Below are 22342 nucleotides of genomic sequence, written 5' to 3' on the forward strand. Positions count from 1 at the left end.
AAACATCATAAGATATCACTAATACACGGAATGTAAACTTGGCTACACAGGAACTGCATTCCAAAACAGAACAGGGTCTCAAATTTAGAAAACCAACTTATGCTTGCTTAAGGGGAAAGGTGAGTTGGGGTGCTGCATAAAACCAGAGATTGAAATGAGCACAGATAAAGTTCCTTAAGCCAAATATGGAATAGACAAGAGCTACTCCTTGCTCAACGAAATGGACTCAAAACCCCATATTAAACGCCTAAGAATGTACCTGACAAGTAAGTATCTTAAAACCTATGGATTGCTATGTCTCCAAAAGAGAATCAAGCGTGTGTACAGGGGCATAAACGCAGCAGTGATAGGATTGGAGAGGTTCGGTGAGCAAATGAAGACCCTTTGAAGTCATATTGCATGGTACCCATTACACGGGTCTCAACTCTCCAGGTTTAAGGTATTCTTCCTTCAGCTAAAACATGCATGTGGAACCCAGAGTATGATCAACCATGTGAAAGGGAGACGTGTTCAAATATGTCTCAGTTTTCCTCCCCTGGTACTCGGGTGCAACATTCCAGACGCTTTACTAACACTCTCCCGACTTGGAGAGTCAGTCCCTTTAACCTCCTGTTTGGCCCAGTTTGCAATTTCTGTGGAAGATGAACAGGAATAGCGAGAACCAATGAAAGAATAGCTGGAGGTGTCTGGATGGGCAAATTTAACTCTCATTTCCCACCAGGAAGAGGAATTAACCAAAGGCTCAGCGTGCCGTGCCAGAACCAGATTAGGGCCTGAAGACATCCTGCGGTGTTGTGGCCAGGCCACAAGAAAGCGAGTTGAAGAAAGGAGCTCAGGGGCACTGTAATTCACAAACCTGCAGAGTTATAAATGACAGCTATCGTCCAAAAATAGACTGAAGTAAGGCTGCCAAGAGGACTTGAAAGCGGGGCAGAATTGCAGGAAACCGATTTCAGGAGGTAGACTGGAATTGCATTGAAAGCATAGGAAAAGAGGCAGAACGTCCACAATGATGCACTTGGCCAAAAAGGGCGTATGCGTTTTTTCCTGAATATATTCAGGAAAAAACGCATACGCACTTTTTGGACAACCAAGCAAACTTGCAAAGGAAATCTGCACTACAATGAAGTCTCACTTCCCCCCGGTCAAAAGGGCCATCTGAAAAAAGTGTAAAATCCAGAAAGGCAGGACAGGCCATGGAGAACTGGGAGCCTTGTTATGCTGATGGGCGGGATGTAAATTGCCAACAGACACTCAGGAGAAGTGTATGGTGTTTCCTGAAACATCTAAAAAACCAAGCAACAGAGCCGAGGGCACTTGCGCCTATGGTCCTATAGCTTAGGGAAATTAAAATCAAAAAGACACAGCCACCCCAAAGTTTGGGACGCCTCCGTTTACAAGAACCTCGTTTACCGTACAAGTTCAATATCACAGAAAGTGAAAAATGGATAAAGAACTTGTGGTACTTACGTACAATGCAGTATCACTCAGCAATGAAATCTATGTCATCAGGCCCGTAGCAGCATAATGAGTGGATTCAGGTACGATGATTCTAACTGAAATAAGTCACACAGAAAAAGAAACATCATAAGATATCACTAATACACGGAATGTAAACTTGGCTACACAGGAACTGCATTCCAAAACAGAACAGGGTCTCAAATTTAGAAAACCAACTTATGCTTGCTTAAGGTGAAAGGTGAGTTGGGGTGCAGCATAAAACCAGAGATTGAAATGAGCACAGATAAAGTTCCTTAAGCCAAATATGGAATACACAAGAGCTACTCCTTGCTCAACGAAATGGACACAAAACCCCATATTAAACGCCTAAGAATGTACCTGACTCGTAAGTATCTTAAAACCTATGGATTGCTATGTCCCCGAAAGAGAATCAAGCATGTGTACAGGGGCATAAACGCAGCAGTGATAGGATTGGAGAGGTTCGTGAGCAAATGAAGACCCTTTGAAGTCATATTGCATGGTACCCATTCCACGGGTTTCAACTACCCAGGTTTAAGGTATTCTTCCTTCATCTAAAACATGCATGTGGAACCTAGAGTGTGATCAACCATGTGATCGGGAGACGTGTTCAAATATGTCTCAGTTCTCGTACCCTGGTACTCGGGTGCAACATTCCAGACGCTTTACTAACACTCTCCCCACTTGGAGAGTCAGTCCCTTTAACTTCCTGTTTGGCCCAGTTTGCAATTTCTGTGGAAGATGAACAGGAATAGCGAGAAAAAATGAAAGACTAGCTGGAGGTGTCTGGATGGGCAAATATAACTCTCATTTCCCACCAGGAAGAGGAATTAACCAAAGGCTCAGCGTGCCGTGCCAGAACCAGATTAGGGCCTGAAGACATCCTGCGGTGTTGCGGCCAGGTCACAAGAAAGCGAGTTGAAGAAAGGAGCTCAGGGGCACTGTAATTCACAAACCTGCAGAGTTATAAATGACAGCTATCGTCCAAAAATAGACTGAAGTAAGGCTGCCAAGAGGACTTGAAAGCGGGGCAGAATTGCAGGAAACCGATTTCAGGAGGTAGACTGGAATTGCATTGAAAGCATAGGAAAAGAGGCAGAACGTCCACAATGATGCACTTGGCCAAAAAGGGCGTATGCATTTTTTCCTGAATATATTCAGGAAAAAACGCATACGTCCTTTTTGGCCAACCAAGCAAGCTTGCAAAGGAAATCTGCACTACAATGAAGTCTCACTTCCCCCCGGTCAAAAGGGCCATCTGAAAAAAGTGTAAAATCCAGAAAGGCAGGACAGGCCATGGAGAACTGGGAGCCTTGTTATGCTGATGGGCGGGATGTAAATTGCCAACAACCACTTGGGAGAAGTGTATGGTGTTTCCTGAAACATCTAAAAAACAAAGCAACAGAACCTAGGGCACTTCCACTTATGGTCCTATAGCTTAGGGAAATTAAAATGAAAAAGACACAGCCACCCCAAAGTTTGGAACGGCTCTGTTTACAAGAACCTCGTTTACAGTACAAGTTCAACATCGCAGAAAGTGAAAAATGGATAAAGAAGTTGTGGTATTTACTTACAAAGCAATATCACTCAGCAATGAAATCTGTGTCATCAGGCCCTTAGCAGCACAATGAGTGGATTCAGGTATGATGATTCTAACTGAAATAAGTCACACAGAAAAAGAAACATCATAAGATATCAGTAATACACGGAATGTAAACTTGGCTACACAGGAACTGAATTACAGAACAGAACAGGGTCTCAAATTTAGAAAACCAACTTATGCTTGCTTAAGGGGAAAGGTGAGTTGGGGTGCTGCATAAAACCAGAGATTGAAATGAGCACAGATAAAGTTCCTTAAGCCAAATATGGAATAGACAAGAGCTACTCCTTGCTCAACGAAATGGACTCAACACCGCATATTAAACGCCTAAGAATGTACCTGACTAGTAAGTATCTTAAAACCTATGGATTGCTATGTCTCCGAAATAGAATCAAGCATGTGTACATGGGCATAAATGCAGCAGTGATAGGATTGGAGGGGTTCGTGAGCAAATGAAGACCCTTTGAAGTCATATTGCATGGTACCCATTACACGGGTCTCAACTCTCCAGGTTTAAGGTATTGTTCCTTCAGCTAAAACATGCATGTGGAACCTAGATTATGATCAACCATGTGATCGGGAGACGTGTTCAAATATGTCTCAGTTTTCGTACCCTGGTACTCGGGTTCAACATTCCAGACGCTTTACTAACACTCTCCCCACTTGGAGAGTCAGTCCCTTTAACCTCCTGTTTGGCCCAGTTTGCAATTTCTGCGGAAGATGAACAGGAATAGCGAGAACCAATGAGAGGCTAGCTGGAGGTGTCTGGACGGGCAAATTTAACTCTCATTTCCCACCAGGAAGAGGAATTAACCAAAGGCTCAGCATGCCGGGCCGGAACCAGATTAGGGCCTGAAGCCATCCTGCGGTGTTGCGGCCAGGTCACAAGAAAGCGAGTTGAAGAAAGGAGCTCAGGGGCACTGTAATTCACAAACCTGCAGAGTTATAAATGACAGCTATCGTCCAAAAATAGACTGAAGTAAGGCTGCCAAGAGGACTTGAAAGCGGGGCAGAATTGCAGGAAACCGATTTCAGGAGGTAGACTGGAATTGCATTGAAAGCATAGGAAAAGAGGCAGAACGTCCACAATGATGCACTTGGCCAAAAAGGGCGTATGCGTTTTTTCCTGAATATATTCAGGAAAAAACGCATACGCCCTTTTTGGCCAACCAAGCAAGCTTGCAAAGGAAATCTGCACTACAATGAAGTCTCACTTCCCCCCGGTCAAAAGGGCCATCTGAAAAAAGGGTAAAATCCAGAAAGGCAGGACAGGCCATGGAGAACTGGGAGCCTTGTTATGCTGATGGGCGGGATGTAAATTGCCAAGAACCACTTGGGAGAAGTGTATGGTGTTTCCTGAAACAACTAAAAAACAAAGCAACAGAACCTAGGGCACTTCCACTTATGGTCCTATAGCTTAGGGAAATTAAAATGAAAAAGACACAGCCACCCCAAAGTTTGGAACAGCTCTGTTTACAAGAACCTCGTTTACAGTACAAGTTCAACATCGCAGAAAGTGAAAAATGGATAAAGAAGTTGTGGTATTTACTTACAAAGCAATATCACTCAGCAATGAAATCTGTGTCATCAGGCCCTTAGCAGCACAATGAGTGGATTCAGGTATGATGATTCTAACTGAAATAAGTCACACAGAAAAAGAAACATCATAAGATATCACTAATACACGGAATGTAAACTTGGCTACACAGGAACTGCATTCCAAAACAGAACAGGGTCTCAAATTTAGAAAACCAACTTATGCTTGCTTAAGGGGAAAGGTGAGTTGGGGTGCTGCATAAAACCAGAGATTGAAATGAGCACAGATAAAGTTCCTTAAGCCAAATATGGAATAGACAAGAGCTACTCCTTGCTCAACGAAATGGACTCAAAACCCCATATTAAACGCCTAAGAATGTACCTGACTAGTAAGTATCTTAAAACCTATGGATTGCTATGTCTCCAAAAGAGAATCAAGCGTGTGTACAGGGGCATAAACGCAGCAGTGATAGGATTGGAGAGGTTCGGTGAGCAAATGAAGACCCTTTGAAGTCATATTGCATGGTACCCATTACACTGGTCTCAACTCTCCAGGTTTAAGGTATTCCTCCTTCAGCTAAAGCATGCATGTGGAACCCAGAGTATGATCAACCATGTGAACGGGAGACGTGTTCAAATATGTCTCAGTTTTCCTCCCCTGGTACTCGAGTGCAACATTCCAGACGCTTTACTAACACTCTCCCGACTTGGAGAGTCAGTCCCTTTAACCTTCTGTTTGGCCCAGTTTGCAATTTCTGCGGAAGATGAACAGGAATAGCGAGAACCAATGAGAGGCTAGCTGGAGGTGTCTGGACGGGCAAATTCAACTCTCATTTCCCACCAGGAAGAGGAATTAACCAAAGGCTCAGCATGCCGGGCCGGAAACAGATTAGGGCCTGAAGCCATCCTGCGGTGTTGCGGCCAGGTCACAAGAAAGCGAGTTGAAGAAAGGAGCTCAGGGGCACTGTAATTCACAAACCTGCAGAGTTATAAATGACAGCTATCGTCCAAAAATAGACTGAAGTAAGGCTGCCAAGAGGACTTGAAAGCGGGGCAGAATTGCAGGAAACCGATTTCAGGAGGTAGACTGGAATTGCATTGAAAGCATAGGAAAAGAGGCAGAACGTCCACAATGATGCACTTGGCCAAAAAGGGCGTATGCGTTTTTTCCTGAATATATTCAGGAAAAAACGCATACGCCCTTTTTGGCCAACCAAGCAAGCTTGCAAAGGAAATCTGCACTACAATGAAGTCTCACTTCCCCCCGGTCAAAAGGGCCATCTGAAAAAAGGGTAAAATCCAGAAAGGCAGGACAGGCCATGGAGAACTGGGAGCCTTGTTATGCTGATGGGCGGGATGTAAATTGCCAACAACCACTTGGGAGAAGTGTATGGTGTTTCCTGAAACATCTAAAAAACAAAGCAACAGAACCTAGGGCACTTCCACTTATGGTCCTATAGCTTAGGGAAATTAAAATGAAAAAGACACAGCCACCCCAAAGTTTGGAACGGCTCTGTTTACAAGAACCTCGTTCACAGTACAAGTTCAACATCGCAGAAAGTGAAAAATGGATAAAGAAGTTGTGGTATTTACTTACAAAGCAATATCACTCAGCAATGAAATCTGTGTCATCAGGCCCTTAGCAGCACAATGAGTGGATTCAGGTATGATGATTCTAACTGAAATAAGTCACACAGAAAAAGAAACATCATAAGATATCAGTAATACACGGAATGTAAACTTGGCTACACAGGAACTGAATTACAGAACAGAACAGGGTCTCAAATTTAGAAAACCAACTTATGCTTGCTTAAGGGGAAAGGTGAGTTGGGGTGCTGCATAAAACCAGAGATTGAAATGAGCACAGATAAAGTTCCTTAAGCCAAATATGGAATAGACAAGAGCTACTCCTTGCTCAACGAAATGGACTCAACACCGCATATTAAACGCCTAAGAATGTACCTGACTAGTAAGTATCTTAAAACCTATGGATTGCTATGTCTCCGAAATAGAATCAAGCATGTGTACATGGGCATAAATGCAGCAGTGATAGGATTGGAGGGGTTCGTGAGCAAATGAAGACCCTTTGAAGTCATATTGCATGGTACCCATTACACGGGTCTCAACTCTCCAGGTTTAAGGTATTGTTCCTTCAGCTAAAACATGCATGTGGAACCTAGATTATGATCAACCATGTGATCGGGAGACGTGTTCAAATATGTCTCAGTTTTCGTACCCTGGTACTCGGGTTCAACATTCCAGACGCTTTACTAACACTCTCCCCACTTGGAGAGTCAGTCCCTTTAACCTCCTGTTTGGCCCAGTTTGCAATTTCTGCGGAAGATGAACAGGAATAGCGAGAACCAATGAGAGGCTAGCTGGAGGTGTCTGGACGGGCAAATTCAACTCTCATTTCCCACCAGGAAGAGGAATTAACCAAAGGCTCAGCATGCCGGGCCGGAACCAGATTAGGGCCTGAAGCCATCCTGCGGTGTTGCGGCCAGGTCACAAGAAAGCGAGTTGAAGAAAGGAGCTCAGGGGCACTGTAATTCACAAACCTGCAGAGTTATAAATGACAGCTATCGTCCAAAAATAGACTGAAGTAAGGCTGCCAAGAGGACTTGAAAGCGGGGCAGAATTGCAGGAAACCGATTTCAGGAGGTAGACTGGAATTGCATTGAAAGCATAGGAAAAGAGGCAGAACGTCCACAATGATGCACTTGGCCAAAAAGGGCGTATGCGTTTTTTCCTGAATATATTCAGGAAAAAATGCATACGCCCTTTTTGGCCAACCAAGCAAGCTTGCAAAGGAAATCTGCACTACAATGAAGTCTCACTTCCCCCCGGTCAAAAGGGCCATCTGAAAAAAGGGTAAAATCCAGAAAGGCAGGACAGGCCATGGAGAACTGGGAGCCTTGTTATGCTGATGGGCGGGATGTAAATTGCCAAGAACCACTTGGGAGAAGTGTATGGTGTTTCCTGAAACAACTAAAAAACAAAGCAACAGAACCTAGGGCACTTCCACTTATGGTCCTATAGCTTAGGGAAATTAAAATGAAAAAGACACAGCCACCCCAAAGTTTGGAACAGCTCTGTTTACAAGAACCTCGTTTACAGTACAAGTTCAACATCGCAGAAAGTGAAAAATGGATAAAGAAGTTGTGGTATTTACTTACAAAGCAATATCACTCAGCAATGAAATCTGTGTCATCAGGCCCTTAGCAGCACAATGAGTGGATTCAGGTATGATGATTCTAACTGAAATAAGTCACACAGAAAAAGAAACATCATAAGATATCACTAATACACGGAATGTAAACTTGGCTACACAGGAACTGCATTCCAAAACAGAACAGGGTCTCAAATTTAGAAAACCAACTTATGCTTGCTTAAGGGGAAAGGTGAGTTGGGGTGCTGCATAAAACCAGAGATTGAAATGAGCACAGATAAAGTTCCTTAAGCCAAATATGGAATAGACAAGAGCTACTCCTTGCTCAACGAAATGGACTCAAAACCCCATATTAAACGCCTAAGAATGTACCTGACTAGTAAGTATCTTAAAACCTATGGATTGCTATGTCTCCAAAAGAGAATCAAGCGTGTGTACAGGGGCATAAACGCAGCAGTGATAGGATTGGAGAGGTTCGGTGAGCAAATGAAGACCCTTTGAAGTCATATTGCATGGTACCCATTACACGGGTCTCAACTCTCCAGGTTTAAGGTATTCTTCCTTCAGCTAAAGCATGCATGTGGAACCCAGAGTATGATCAACCATGTGAACGGGAGACGTGTTCAAATATGTCTCAGTTTTCGTACCCTGGTACTCGGGTGCAACATTCCAGACGCTTTACTAACACTCTCCCGACTTGGAGAGTCAGTCCCTTTAACCTCCTGTTTGGCCCAGTTTGCAATTTCTGCGGAAGATGAACAGGAATAGCGAGAACCAATGAGAGGCTAGCTGGAGGTGTCTGGACGGGCAAATTCAACTCTCATTTCCCACCAGGAAGAGGAATTAACCAAAGGCTCAGCATGCCGGGCCGGAAACAGATTAGGGCCTGAAGCCATCCTGCGGTGTTGCGGCCAGGTCACAAGAAAGCGAGTTGAAGAAAGGAGCTCAGGGGCACTGTAATTCACAAACCTGCAGAGTTATAAATGACAGCTATCGTCCAAAAATAGACTGAAGTAAGGCTGCCAAGAGGACTTGAAAGCGGGGCAGAATTGCAGGAAACCGATTTCAGGAGGTAGACTGGAATTGCATTGAAAGCATAGGAAAAGAGGCAGAACGTCCACAATGATGCACTTGGCCAAAAAGGGCGTATGCGTTTTTTCCTGAATATATTCAGGAAAAAACGCATACGCCCTTTTTGGCCAACCAAGCAAGCTTGCAAAGGAAATCTGCACTACAATGAAGTCTCACTTCCCCCCGGTCAAAAGGGCCATCTGAAAAAAGGGTAAAATCCAGAAAGGCAGGACAGGCCATGGAGAACTGGGAGCCTTGTTATGCTGATGGGCGGGATGTAAATTGCCAAGAACCACTTGGGAGAAGTGTATGGTGTTTCCTGAAACAACTAAAAAACAAAGCAACAGAACCTAGGGCACTTCCACTTATGGTCCTATAGCTTAGGGAAATTAAAATGAAAAAGACACAGCCACCCCAAAGTTTGGAACGGCTCTGTTTACAAGAACCTCGTTTACAGTACAAGTTCAACATCGCAGAAAGTGAAAAATGGATAAAGAAGTTGTGGTATTTACTTACAAAGCAATATCACTCAGCAATGAAATCTGTGTCATCAGGCCCTTAGCAGCACAATGAGTGGATTCAGGTATGATGATTCTAACTGAAATAAGTCACACAGAAAAAGAAACATCATAAGATATCACTAATACACGGAATGTAAACTTGGCTACACAGGAACTGCATTCCAAAACAGAACAGGGTCTCAAATTTAGAAAACCAACTTATGCTTGCTTAAGGGGAAAGGTGAGTTGGGGTGCTGCATAAAACCAGAGATTGAAATGAGCACAGATAAAGTTCCTTAAGCCAAATATGGAATAGACAAGAGCTACTCCTTGCTCAACGAAATGGACTCAACACCGCATATTAAACGCCTAAGAATGTACCTGACTAGTAAGTATCTTAAAACCTATGGATTGCTATGTCTCCGAAAGAGAATCAAGCATGTGTACATGGGCATAAACGCAGCAGTGATAGGATTGGAGGGGTTCGTGAGCAAATGAAGACCATTTGAAGTCATATTGCATGGTACCCATTCCACGGGTCTCAACTCTCCAAGTTTAAGGTATTGTTCCTTCAGCTAAAACATGCATGTGGAACCTAGATTATGATCAACCATGTGATCGGGAGACGTGTTCAAATATGTCTCAGTTTTCGTACCCTGGTACTCGGGTGCAACATTCCAGACGCTTTACTAACACTCTCCCCACTTGGAGAGTCAGTCCCTTTAACCTCCTGTTTGGCCCAGTTTGCAATTTCTGTGGAAGATAAACAGGAATAGCGAGAACCAATGAGAGACTAGCTGGAGGTGTCTGGATGGGCAAATTTAACTCTCATTTCCCACCAGGAAGAGGAATTAACCAAAGGCTCAGCGTGCCGTGCCGGAACCAGATTAGGGCCTGTAGACATCCTGCGGTGTTGCGGCCAGGTCACAAGAAAGCGAGTTGAAGAAAGGAGCTCAGGGGCACTGTAATTCACAAACCTGCAGAGTTATAAATGACAGCTATCGTCCAAAAATAGACTGAAGTAAGGCTGCCAAGAGGACTTGAAAGCGGGGCAGAATTGCAGGAAACCGATTTCAGGAGGTAGACTGGAATTGCATTGAAGGCATAGGAAAAGAGGCAGAACGTCCACAATGATGCACTTGGCCAAAAAGGGCGTATGCGTTTTTTCCTGAATATATTCAGGAAAAAACGCATACGCCCTTTATGGCCAACCAAGCAAACTTGCAAAGGAAATCTGCACTACAATGAAGTCTCACTTCTCCCCGGTCAAAAGGGCCATCTGAAAAAAGTGTAAAATCCAGAAAGGCAGGACAGGCCATGGAGAACTGGGAGCCTTGTTATGCTGATGGGCGGGATGTAAATTGCCAACAGACACTCAGGAGAAGTGTATGGTGTTTCCTGAAACATCTACAAAACAAAGCATCAGAGCCTAGGGCACTTCCACTTATGGTCCTATAGCTTAGGGAAATTAAAATGAAAAAGACACAGCCACCCCAAATTTTGGAACGGCTCTGTTTACAGGAACCTCGTTTACAGTACAAGTTCAACATCGCAGAAAGTGAAAAATGGATAAAAAAGTTGTGGTATTTACTTACAAAGCAATATCACTCAGCAATGAAATCTGTGTCATCAGGCCCTTAGCAGCACAATGAGTGGATTCAGGTATGATGATTCTAACTGAAATAAGTCACACAGAAAAAGAAACATCATAAGATATCACTAATACACGGAATGTAAACTTGGCTACACAGGAACTGCATTCCAAAACAGAACAGGGTCTCAAATTTAGAAAACCAACTTATGCTTGCTTAAGGGGAAAGGTGAGTTGGGGTGCTGCATAAAACCAGAGATTGAAATGAGCACAGATAAAGTTCCTTAAGCCAAATATGGAATAGACAAGAGCTACTCCTTGCTCAACGAAATGGACTCAACACCGCATATTAAACTCCTAAGAATGTACCTGACTAGTAAGTATCTTAAAACCTATGGATTGCTATGTCTCCGAAAGAGAATCAAAAATGTGTACAGGGGCATAAACGCAGCAGTGATAGGATTGGAGAGGTTCGGTGAGCAAATGAACACCCTTTGAAGTCATATTGCATGGTACCCTTTCCACGGGTTTCAAATACCCAGGTTTAAGGTATTCTTCCTTCAGCTAAAACATGCATGTGGAACCTAGAGTATGACCAACCATGTGTTCGGGAGACGTGTTCAAATATGTCTCAGTTTTCGTACCCTGGTACTCGGGTGCAACATTCCAGATGCTTTACTAACACTCTCCCCACTTGGAGAGTCAGCGCCTTTAACCTCCTGTTTGGCACAGTTTCCAATTTCTGCGGAAGATGAACAGGAATAGCGAGAACCAATGAGAGGCTAGCTGGAGATGTCTGGACGGGCAAATTTAACTCTCATTTCCCACCAGCAAGAGGAAATAACCAAAGGCTCAGCGTGCCGTACCGGAACCAGATTAGGGCCTGAAGCCATCCTGCGGTGTTGCGGCCAGCTCAAAAGAAAGCGAGTTGAAGAAAGGAGCTCAGGGGCACTGTAATTCACAAACCTGCAGAGTTATAAATGACAGCTATCGTCCAAAAATAGACTGAAGTAAGGCTGCCAAGAGGACTTGAAAGCGGGGCAGAATTGCAGGAAACCGATTTCAGGAGGTAGACTGGAATTGCATTGAAAGCATAGGAAAAGAGGCAGAACGTCCACAATGATGCACTTGGCCAAAAAGGGCGTATGCGTTTTTTCCTGAATATATTCAGGAAAAAACGCATACGCCCTTTTTGGCCAACCAAGCAAACTTGCAAAGGAAATCTGCACTACAATGAAGTCTCACTTCCCCCCGGTCAAAAGGGCCATCTGAAAAAAGTGTAAAATCCAGAAAGGCAGGACAGGTCATGGAGAACTGGGAGCCTTGTTATGCTGATGGGCGGGATGTAAATTGCCAACAGACACTCAGGAGAAGTGTATGGTGTTTCCTGAAACATCTAAAAAACAAAGCAACAGAGCCGAGGGCACTTGCGCTTATGGTCCTATAGCTTAGGGAAATTAAAATCAAAAAGACACAGCCACCCCAAAGTTTGGGACGCCTCCGTTTACAAGAACCTCGTTTACCGTACAAGTTCAATATCACAGAAAGTGAAAAATGGATAAAGAACTTGTGGAACTTACGTACAATGCAGTATCACTCAGCAATGAAATCTATGTCATCAGGCCCGTAGCAGCATAATGAGTGGATTCAGGTACGATGATTCTAACTGAAATAAGTCACACAGAAAAAGAAACATCATAAGATATCACTAATACACGGAATGTAAACTTGGCTACACAGGAACTGCATTCCAAAACAGAACAGGGTCTCAAATTTAGAAAACCAACTTATGCTTGCTTAAGGTGAAAGGTGAGTTGGGGTGCTGCATAAAACCAGAGATTGAAATGAGCACAGATAAAGTTCCTTAAGCCAAATATGGAATACACAAGAGCTACTCCTTGCTCAACGAAATGGACACAAAACCCCATATTAAACGCCTAAGAATGCACCTGACTAGTAAGTATCTTAAAACCTATGGATTGCTATGTCTCCGAAAGAGAATCAAGCATGTGTACAGGGGCATAAACGCAGCAGTGATAGGATTGGAGAGGTTCGTGAGCAAATGAAGACCCTTTGAAGTCATATTGCATGGTACCCATTCCACGGGTTTCAACTCTCCAGGTTTAAGGTATTCTTCCTTCATCTAAAACATGCATGTGGAACCTAGAGTATGATCAACCATGTGATCGGGAGACGTGTTCAAATATGTCTCAGTTTTCGTACCCTGGTACTCGGGTGCAACATTCCAGACACTTTACTAACACTCTCCCCACTTGGAGAGTCAGTCCCTTTAACTTCCTGTTTGGCCCAGTTTGCAATTTCTGTGGAAGATGAACAGGAATAGCGAGAACCAATGAAAGACTAGCTGGAGGTGTCTGGATGGGCAAATATAACTCTCATTTCCCACCAGGAAGAGGAATTAACCAAAGGCTCAGCGTGCCGTGCCAGAACCAGATTAGGGCCTGAAGACATCCTGCGGTGTTGCGGCCAGGTCACAAGAAAGCGAGTTGAAGAAAGGAGCTCAGGGGCACTGTAATTCACAAACCTGCAGAGTTATAAATGACAGCTATCGTCCAAAAATATACTGAAGTAAGGCTGCCAAGAGGACTTGAAAGCGGGGCAGAATTGCAGGAAACCGATTTCAGGAGGTAGACTGGAATTGCATTGAAAGCATAGGAAAAGAGGCAGAACGTCCACAATGATGCACTTGGCCAAAAAGGGCGTATGCGTTTTTTCCTGAATATATTCAGGAAAAAACGCATACGCCCTTTTTGGCCAACCAAGCAAGCTTGCAAAGGAAATCTGCACTACAATGAAGTCTCACTTCCCCCCGGTCAAAAGGGCCATCTGAAAAAAGTGTAAAATCCAGAAAGGCAGGACAGGCCATGGAGAACTGGGAGCCTTGTTATGCTGATGGGCGGGATGTAAATTGCCAACAACCACTTGGGAGAAGTGTATGGTGTTTCCTGAAACATCTAAAAAACAAAGCAACAGAACCTAGGGCACTTCCACTTATGGTCCTATAGCTTAGGGAAATTAAAATCAAAAAGACACAGCCACCCCAAAGTTTGGAACGGCTCTGTTTACAAGAAACTCGTTTACAGTACAAGTTCAACATTGCAGAAAGTGAAAAATGGATAAAGAAGTTGTGGTATTTACTTACAAAGCAATATCACTCAGCAATGAAATCTGTGTCATCAGGCCCTTAGCAGCACAATGAGTGGATTCAGGTATGATGATTCTAACTGAAATAAGTCACACAGAAAAAGAAACATCATAAGATATCAGTAATACACGGAATGTAAACTTGGCTACACAGGAACTGAATTACAGAACAGAACAGGGTCTCAAATTTAGAAAACCAACTTATGCTTGCTTAAGGGGAAAGGTGAGTTGGGGTGCTGCATAAAACCAGAGATTGAAATGAGCACAGATAAAGTTCCTTAAGCCAAATATGGAATAGACAAGAGCTACTCCTTGCTCAATGAAATGGACTCAACACCCCATATTAAACGCCTAAGAATGTACCTGACTAGTAAGTATCTTAAAACCTATGGATTGCTATGTCTCCGAAAGAGAATCAAGCATGTGTACATGGGCATAAATGCAGCAGTGATAGGATTGGAGGGGTTCGTGAGCAAATGAAGACCCTTTGAAGTCATATTGCATGGTACCCATTACACGGGTCTCAACTCTCCAGGTTTAAGGTATTGTTCCTTCAGCTAAAACATGCATGTGGAACCTAGATTATGATCAACCATGTGATCGGGAGACGTGTTCAAATATGTCTCAGTTTTCGTACCCTGGTACTCGGGTTCAACATTCCAGACGCTTTACTAACACTCTCCCCACTTGGAGAGTCAGTCCCTTTAACCTCCTGTTTGGCCCAGTTTGCAATTTCTGCGGAAGATGAACAGGAATAGCGAGAACCAATGAGAGGCTAGCTGGAGGTGTCTGGACGGGCAAATTCAACTCTCATTTCCCACCAGGAAGAGGAATTAACCAAAGGCTCAGCATGCCGGGCCGGAACCAGATTAGGGCCTGAAGCCATCCTGCGGTGTTGCGGCCAGGTCACAAGAAAGCGAGTTGAAGAAAGGAGCTCAGGGGCACTGTAATTCACAAACCTGCAGAGTTATAAATGACAGCTATCGTCCAAAAATAGACTGAAGTAAGGCTGCCAAGAGGACTTGAAAGCGGGGCAGAATTGCAGGAAACCGATTTCAGGAGGTAGACTGGAATTGCATTGAAAGCATAGGAAAAGAGGCAGAACGTCCACAATGATGCACTTGGCCAAAAAGGGCGTATGCGTTTTTTCCTGAATATATTCAGGAAAAAACGCATACGCCCTTTTTGGCCAACCAAGCAAGCTTGCAAAGGAAATCTGCACTACAATGAAGTCTCACTTCCCCCCGGTCAAAAGGGTCATCTGAAAAAAGGGTAAAATCCAGAAAGGCAGGACAGGCCATGGAGAACTGGGAGCCTTGTTATGCTGATGGGCGGGATGTAAATTGCCAAGAACCACTTGGGAGAAGTGTATGGTGTTTCCTGAAACAACTAAAAAACAAAGCAACAGAACCTAGGGCACTTCCACTTATGGTCCTATAGCTTAGGGAAATTAAAATGAAAAAGACACAGCCACCCCAAAGTTTGGAACAGCTCTGTTTACAAGAACCTCGTTTACAGTACAAGTTCAACATCGCAGAAAGTGAAAAATGGATAAAGAAGTTGTGGTATTTACTTACAAAGCAATATCACTCAGCAATGAAATCTGTGTCATCAGGCCCTTAGCAGCACAATGAGTGGATTCAGGTATGATGATTCTAACTGAAATAAGTCACACAGAAAAAGAAACATCATAAGATATCACTAATACACGGAATGTAAACTTGGCTACACAGGAACTGCATTCCAAAACAGAACAAGGTCTCAAATTTAGAAAACCAACTTATGCTTGCTTAAGGGGAAAGGTGAGTTGGGGTGCTGCATAAAACCAGAGATTGAAATGAGCACAGATAAAGTTCCTTAAGCCAAATATGGAATAGACAAGAGCTACTCCTTGCTCAACGAAATGGACTCAAAACCCCATATTAAACGCCTAAGAATGTACCTGACTAGTAAGTATCTTAAAACCTATGGATTGCTATGTCTCCAAAAGAGAATCAAGCGTGTGTACAGGGGCATAAACGCAGCAGTGATAGGATTGGAGAGGTTCGGTGAGCAAATGAAGACCCTTTGAAGTCATATTGCATGGTACCCATTACACGGGTCTCAACTCTCCAGGTTTAAGGTATTCTTCCTTCAGCTAAAGCATGCATGTGGAACCCAGAGTATGATCAACCATGTGAACGGGAGACGTGTTCAAATATGTCTCAGTTTTCCTCCCCTGTTACTCGAGTGCAACATTCCAGACGCTTTACTAACACTCTCCCGACTTGGAGAGTCAGTCCCTTTAACCTCCTGTTTGGCCCAGTTTGCAATTTCTGCGGAAGATGAACAGGAATAGCGAGAACCAATGAGAGGCTAGCTGGAGGTGTCTGGACGGGCAAATTCAACTCTCATTTCCCACCAGGAAGAGGAATTAACCAAAGGCTCAGCATGCCGGGCCGGAAACAGATTAGGGCCTGAAGCCATCCTGCGGTGTTGCGGCCAGGTCACAAGAAAGCGAGTTGAAGAAAGGAGCTCAGGGGCACTGTAATTCACAAACCTGCAGAGTTATAAATGACAGCTATCGTCCAAAAATAGACTGAAGTAAGGCTGCCAAGAGGACTTGAAAGCGGGGCAGAATTGCAGGAAACCGATTTCAGGAGGTAGACTGGAATTGCATTGAAAGCATAGGAAAAGAGGCAGAACGTCCACAATGATGCACTTGGCCAAAAAGGGCGTATGCGTTTTTTCCTGAATATATTCAGGAAAAAACGCATACGCCCTTTTTGGCCAACCAAGCAAGCTTGCAAAGGAAATCTGCACTACAATGAAGTCTCACTTCCCCCCGGTCAAAAGGGCCATCTGAAAAAAGGGTAAAATCCAGAAAGGCAGGACAGGCCATGGAGAACTGGGAGCCTTGTTATGCTGATGGGCGGGATGTAAATTGCCAAGAACCACTTGGGAGAAGTGTATGGTGTTTCCTGAAACAACTAAAAAACAAAGCAACAGAACCTAGGGCACTTCCACTTATGGTCCTATAGCTTAGGGAAATTAAAATGAAAAAGACACAGCCACCCCAAAGTTTGGAACGGCTCTGTTTACAAGAACCTCGTTTACAGTACAAGTTCAACATCGCAGAAAGTGAAAAATGGATAAAGAAGATGTGGTATTTACTTACAAAGCAATATCACTCAGCAATGAAATCTGTGTCATCAGGCCCTTAGCAGCACAATGAGTGGATTCAGGTATGATGATTCTAACTGAAATAAGTCACACAGAAAAAGAAACATCATAAGATATCACTAATACACGGAATGTAAACTTGGCTACACAGGAACTGCATTCCAAAACAGAACAGGGTCTCAAATTTAGAAAACCAACTTATGCTTGCTTAAGGGGAAAGGTGAGTTGGGGTGCTGCATAAAACCAGAGATTGAAATGAGCACAGATAAAGTTCCTTAAGCCAAATATGGAATAGACAAGAGCTACTCCTTGCTCAACGAAATGGACTCAACACCGCATATTAAACGCCTAAGAATGTACCTGACTAGTAAGTATCTTAAAACCTATGGATTGCTATGTCTCCGAAAGAGAATCAAGCATGTGTACATGGGCATAAATGCAGCAGTGATAGGATTGGAGGGGTTCGTGAGCAAATGAAGACCCTTTGAAGTCATATTGCATGGTACCCATTCCACGGGTCTCAACTCTCCAAGTTTAAGGTATTGTTCCTTCAGCTAAAACATGCATGTGGAACCTAGATTATGATCAACCATGTGATCGGGAGACGTGTTCAAATATGTCTCAGTTTTCGTACCCTGGTACTCGGGTGCAACATTCCAGACGCTTTACTAACACTCTCCCCACTTGGAGAGTCAGTCCCTTTAACCTCCTGTTTGGCCCAGTTTGCAATTTCTGTGGAAGATAAACAGGAATAGCGAGAACCAATGAGAGACTAGCTGGAGGTGTCTGGATGGGCAAATTTAACTCTCATTTCCCACCAGGAAGAGGAATTAACCAAAGGCTCAGCGTGCCGTGCCGGAACCAGATTAGGGCCTGTAGACATCCTGCGGTGTTGCGGCCAGGTCACAAGAAAGCGAGTTGAAGAAAGGAGCTCAGGGGCACTGTAATTCACAAACCTGCAGAGTTATAAATGACAGCTATCGTCCAAAAATAGACTGAAGTAAGGCTGCCAAGAGGACTTGAAAGCGGGGCAGAATTGCAGGAAACCGATTTCAGGAGGTAGACTGGAATTGCATTGAAGGCATAGGAAAAGAGGCAGAACGTCCACAATGATGCACTTGGCCAAAAAGGGCGTATGCGTTTTTTCCTGAATATATTCAGGAAAAAACGCATACGCCCTTTATGGCCAACCAAGCAAACTTGCAAAGGAAATCTGCACTACAATGAAGTCTCACTTCTCCCCGGTCAAAAGGGACATCTGAAAAAAGTGTAAAATCCAGAGAGGCAGGACAGGCCATGGAGAACTGGGAGCCTTGTTATGCTGATGGGCGGGATGTAAATTGCCAACAGACACTCAGGAGAAGTGTATGGTGTTTCCTGAAACATCTAAAAAACAAAGCATCAGAGCCTAGGGCACTTCCACTTATGGTCCTATAGCTTAGGGAAATTAAAATGAAAAAGACACAGCCACCCCAAATTTTGGAACGGCTCTGTTTACAGGAACCTCGTTTACAGTACAAGTTCAACATCGCAGAAAGTGAAAAATGGATAAAAAAGTTGTGGTATTTACTTACAAAGCAATATCACTCAGCAATGAAATCTGTGTCATCAGGCCCTTAGCAGCACAATGAGTGGATTCAGGTATGATGATTCTAACTGAAATAAGTCACACAGAAAAAGAAACATCATAAGATATCACTAATACACGGAATGTAAACTTGGCTACACAGGAACTGCATTCCAAAACAGAACAGGGTCTCAAATTTAGAAAACCAACTTATGCTTGCTTAAGGGGAAAGGTGAGTTGGGGTGCTGCATAAAACCAGAGATTGAAATGAGCACAGATAAAGTTCCTTAAGCCAAATATGGAATAGACAAGAGCTACTCCTTGCTCAACGAAATGGACTCAACACCGCATATTAAACTCCTAAGAATGTACCTGACTAGTAAGTATCTTAAAACCTATGGATTGCTATGTCTCCGAAAGAGAATCAAGAATGTGTACAGGGGCATAAACGCAGCAGTGATAGGATTGGAGAGGTTCGGTGAGCAAATGAACACCCTTTGAAGTCATATTGCATGGTACCCATTCCACGGGTTTCAAATACCCAGGTTTAAGGTATTCTTCCTTCAGCTAAAACATGCATGTGGAACCTAGAGTATGACCAACCATGTGATCGGGAGACGTGTTCAAATATGTCTCAGTTTTCGTACCCTGGTACTCGGGTGCAACATTCCAGATGCTTTACTAACACTCTCCCCACTTGGAGAGTCAGCGCCTTTAACCTCCTGTTTGGCACAGTTTCCAATTTCTGCGGAAGATGAACAGGAATAGCGAGAACCAATGAGAGGCTAGCTGGAGATGTCTGGACGGGCAAATTTAACTCTCATTTCCCACCAGCAAGAGGAAATAACCAAAGGCTCAGCGTGCCGTACCGGAACCAGATTAGGGCCTGAAGCCATCCTGCGGTGTTGCGGCCAGCTCAAAAGAAAGCGAGTTGAAGAAAGGAGCTCAGGGGCACTGTAATTCACAAACCTGCAGAGTTATAAATGACAGCTATCGTCCAAAAATATACTGAAGTAAGGCTGCCAAGAGGACTTGAAAGCGGGGCAGAATTGCAGGAAACCGATTTCAGGAGGTAGACTGGAATTGCATTGAAAGCATAGGAAAAGAGGCAGAACGTCCACAATGATGCACTTGGCCAAAAAGGGCGTATGCGTTTTTTCCTGAATATATTCAGGAAAAAACGCATACGCCCTTTTTGGCCAACCAAGCAAGCTTGCAAAGGAAATTTGCACTACAATGAAGTCTCACTTCCCCCCGGTCAAAAGGGCCATCTGAAAAAAGTGTAAAATCCAGAAAGGCAGGACAGGCCATGGAGAACTGGGAGCCTTGTTATGCTGATGGGCGGGATGTAAATTGCCAACAACCACTTGGGAGAAGTGTATGGTGTTTCCTGAAACATCTAAAAAACAAAGCAACAGAACCTAGGGCACTTCCACTTATGGTCCTATAGCTTAGGGAAATTAAAATCAAAAACACACAGCCACCCCAAAGTTTGGAACGGCTCTGTTTACAAGAAACTCGTTTACAGTACAAGTTCAACATCGCAGAAAGTGAAAAATGGATAAAGAAGTTGTGGTATTTACTTACAAAGCAATATCACTCAGCAATGAAATCTGTGTCATCAGGCCCTTAGCATCACAATGAGTGGATTCAGGTATGATGATTCTAACTGAAATAAGTCACACAGAAAAAGAAACATCATAAGATATCAGTAATACACGGAATGTAAACTTGGCTACACAGGAACTGAATTACAGAACAGAACAGGGTCTCAAATTTAGAAAACCAACTTATGCTTGCTTAAGGGGAAAGGTGAGTTGGGGTGCTGCATAAAACCAGAGATTGAAATGAGCACAGATAAAGTTCCTTAAGCCAAATATGGAATAGACAAGAGCTACTCCTTGCTCAACGAAATGGACTCAACACCACATATTAAACACCTAAGAATGTACCTGACTAGTAAGTATCTTAAAACCTATGGATTGCTATGTCTCTGAAAGAGAATCAAGCATGTGTACATGGGCATAAATGCAGCAGTGATAGGATTGGAGGGGTTCGTGAGCAAATGAAGACCCTTTGAAGTCATATTGCATGGTACCCATTACACGGGTCTCAACTCTCCAGGTTTAAGGTATTCTTCCTTCAGCTAAAACATGCATGTGGAACCCAGAGTATGATCAACCATGTGAACGGGAGACGTGTTCAAATATGTCTCAGTTTTCCTCCCCTGGTACTCGGGTGCAAGATTCCAGACGCTTTACTAACACTCTCCCCACTTGGAGAGTCAGTCCCTTTAACCTCCTGTTTGGCCCAGTTTGCAATTTCTGCGGAAGATGAACAGGAATAGCGAGAACCAATGAGAGGCTAGCTGGAGGTGTCTGGACGGGCAAATTCAACTCTCATTTCCCACCAGGAAGAGGAATTAACCAAAGGCTCAGCATGCCGGGCCGGAACCAGATTAGGGCCTGAAGCCATCCTGCGGTGTTGCGGCCAGGTCACAAGAAAGCGAGTTGAAGAAAGGAGCTCAGGGGCACTGTAATTCACAAACCTGCAGAGTTATAAATGACAGCTATCGTCCAAAAATAGACTGAAGTAAGGCTGCCAAGAGGACTTGAAAGCGGGGCAGAATTGCAGGAAACCGATTTCAGGAGGTAGACTGGAATTGCATTGAAAGCATAGGAAAAGAGGCAGAACGTCCACAATGATGCACTTGGCCAAAAAGGGCGTATGCGTTTTTTCCTGAATATATTCAGGAAAAAACGCATACGCCCTTTGTGGCCAACCAAGCAAGCTTGCAAAGGAAATCTGCACTACAATGAAGTCTCACTTCCCCCCGGTCAAAAGGGCCATCTGAAAAAAGGGTAAAATCCAGAAAGGCAGGACAGGCCATGGAGAACTGGCAGCCTTGTTATGCTGATGGGCGGGATGTAAATTGCCAAGAACCACTTGGGAGAAGTGTATGGTGTTTCCTGAAACAACTAAAAAACAAAGCAACAGAACCTAGGGCACTTCCACTTATGGTCCTATAGCTTAGGGAAATTAAAATGAAAAAGACACAGCCACCCCAAAGTTTGGAACGGCTCTGTTTACAAGAACCTCGTTTACAGTACAAGTTCAACATCACAGAAAGTGAAAAATGGATAAAGAAGTTGTGGTATTTACTTACAAAGCAATATCACTCAGCAATGAAATCTGTGTCATCAGGCCCTTAGCAGCACAATTGGTGGATTCAGGTATGATGATTCTAACTGAAATAAGTCACACAGAAAAAGAAACATCATAAGATATCACTAATACACGGAATGTAAACTTGGCTACACAGGAACTGCATTCCAAAACAGAACAGGGTCTCAAATTTAGAAAACCAACTTATGCTTGCTTAAGGGGAAAGGTGAGTTGGGGTGCTGCATAAAACCAGAGATTGAAATGAGCACAGATAAAGTTCCTTAAGCCAAATATGGAATAGACAAGAGCTACTCCTTGCTCAACGAAAAGGACTCAA

The 22342-nt window shown here is 43.7% G+C and overlaps 1 long non-coding RNA gene across 2 annotated transcripts in view; it reads right to left on the minus strand.

Moving 5' to 3' along the window:
• Nucleotides 1-22342, minus strand: part of LOC307181408 — a 1608936-nt gene that overhangs the window by 214250 nt on the left and 1372344 nt on the right. The window lies entirely within an intron of this gene.

The sequence above is a fragment of the Stenella coeruleoalba genome, assembly GCF_951394435.1.
Source record: "Stenella coeruleoalba genome assembly, contig: scaffold_69, whole genome shotgun sequence".
NCBI lineage: Eukaryota > Metazoa > Chordata > Mammalia > Artiodactyla > Delphinidae > Stenella > Stenella coeruleoalba.